We start from the raw sequence: 2,400 nt of genomic DNA, 5'->3' as shown, positions 1-2,400 counted from the left end.
AGGGGACCAACCCTGCTGACATCTGGGCCTCAGGCTTCCAGCCTCCAGATTGTAGACAATCAATTTCTGTTGTTTAAGCCCCTAATATGTGGTGCTGTTACAGCCCTAGGAAACCAATGCTGGAGACAAGAACTGGAGAGGGGTGGGAGGGTGTATTAGTCAGGTAGGCTGTGCCAGCTGCTGTAACAAGCAAGCCCCCAATCTCAGTGGCTAAACACAATAGATGTTTATTTCTCACTCATGCAGAGTCCCAAGCTGATACTTCTCTTTGGTGGCACCTTCCACAAAGTCACTCAGGAATCCAGCTCCTTCCATCCTCGTCTAGCCCTGGGCATCCCCTCCATTCAGTTGGTGAATGGAGGAGACAGAAACTGAGGCCATCATAGGCCAGACGTGGTGGGGACCTACATCAGCGCTTCCCAGACTTTAACACCTGGAGATCTTGTTAAATGCAGGTTCCGATGAAGGAAGGCTGGGGCGGAGCCTGAGAATCTGCATTTCTAAGTTCCTGCTGATGCTAATGCTGCTGGTAGGAACCCTCCCTTCGGGTCCTCGCTCCAGCCCGCACGCCACTCACCTGGACTCACTCGTGTAGCCACACTTGAGGCAGGGGAGGAGAGGAAGGGAGGTGCAGGTGTTTGTGCAGGACCTGGAGGACTTGGGATCAGTAAACACAGGTGGATAGGGGCAGACAGGAGCCGACCCTCCCACAACAGCAGTGCCATCGCTGCCAAGGGACCAGGGGGAGGTCTTGACTGGAACTGCAGGGCCCTTCAGCAGGGGGCCTTTCTGAACTCCCCAGAAGTGGTGGGGGTGAGGACCCAGACCTTCCTTAGTTGGAGATTCCATGAGTCCCCTGGGACTGGAGCTCGCAATCGGGACACCGCCTCTCATCCCCCAGCCTAAGTTTTGAAACTGAGCATCCCCTCCCTCTCATCTGATACCCCCTTTGTAGGAAACTGAAGCCCACCCAGACTAGAGGGTGGAAGTGCAGTGGACCAGATGGACAATCCTTTTTGATCACCCTCTGACCAGAGAAGGGATCAGTTCCTCCTCCACTCCTCCCTCTGCCCCCATTGGGTACATGGGATCCTGGGAGTCTCTGCCCACCTCCTCCCCTTTCTTCTGTGGGGCTGAGACCTTGGACGATGAGGATTCCCATGCACCCCCATCACCCATGGCCCAGTCCTGCCGCCCCAGGATGCTTTCCGTGGGCCATAGCCTGGGACTATGCCACCAAGCTCGGCAGCCCCTGCACTCGTGGGCAGGAGGGAGAAGGGGACCAGCTTGACAGGTGGCCACCTGCTGCTCCCTCATTAGGGAGGCGTCAGGCCGGTTCCCGGGGCGGCGGGCTAGTGCGTGCAGGTTAGACTCCCAGTCCTGTGCTCAGCGGGGCCAGGAAACCTCCAGGCGAGCTTGCGCCAGCCTGGCTGCTGAGAGGGCTGCCCCACGAGGCGACCCAGGTGCCAGCCTCGCATCTCAGAAAGCCCACCTCCTTGCATCCCCACGCTCCCCCAGACCCAAGAGCCTGCGTGTGAAGCACTAACTGTGACGACTCCGCCGGTCCCTCACCGCCTGGCCACCTTGGCTTTTCTAGAATCCTCTCTGCGCCCCCCATCTTGGGGGGCGGGGAAACTGACAGGGCAGGGACAGGTCTTCCCGGGCTGGACAGCCTGGTGGGGGCCTGGTGAGGGGTGGAGAGGCTGGACTGAGGGGCAACGGATCTGGACGGGGAGGGGCCGCTCTGGGCCCCCGGCCACCACCCGCCTCCTCGCTGGCTCCCACCCCCGCCCTCCCACGCACCTGCGTTGGCCTCCCCCCAAGCCCTGGGGGCAGCCGGCGGGCGGCGCTGGGAGATCAGAGGACTCGGAGGAGTCGGGCCCAGGGGGAGGGGGCGGGGAATTTCCCCCCACGCCTGCCTGGGCCTGCTCCCCTCCCCCTCCCCCGCCAGGTTGGGGGGCACCGCTGGGGGAATTCCTCAGCGCTGCGAGGGCTCCGGCGAGCCTGGGCTGGGGGTCCCAGGAAGAGAAGGGGGAGGAGAGGAGAGGACAGGCTGGGACCACGGGCGCAGCTGCCTTCCTCCCCAGACACCAGCTGCCCCTGCCTGTCCAGGACTGAGCATCCACCATTCCCGCCTGTCTCGCGGGTGCGGGGGGCAGGGAGTGGCACTTCCACCGTCAGGCGAGAGGCGTCGGGACCTGCAGAGGGAGGGGTGTGAGGATCCGATAGAGGGTGTGCGTGTGAGCGTCTGACGATGAATGGGAGACTGAGTGGGAGTACGTGCGTGCTCTTCGTTCAAGAGTGCCTGTGAGCGGGAGACTGCGGGGTATCCTGGGGGCCTCGCCAGTAGGTCCTCTATGTCCCCCATTAGGGTCCTTCTGTCCACCAGCCTGGCCTGGC

This window comes from Equus asinus, chromosome 14 (assembly GCF_041296235.1).
Source record: "Equus asinus isolate D_3611 breed Donkey chromosome 14, EquAss-T2T_v2, whole genome shotgun sequence".
Lineage (NCBI taxonomy): Eukaryota > Metazoa > Chordata > Mammalia > Perissodactyla > Equidae > Equus > Equus asinus.
The sequence above is the reverse complement of the archived record's forward strand: the minus strand, read 5'-3'. Positions refer to the sequence as shown.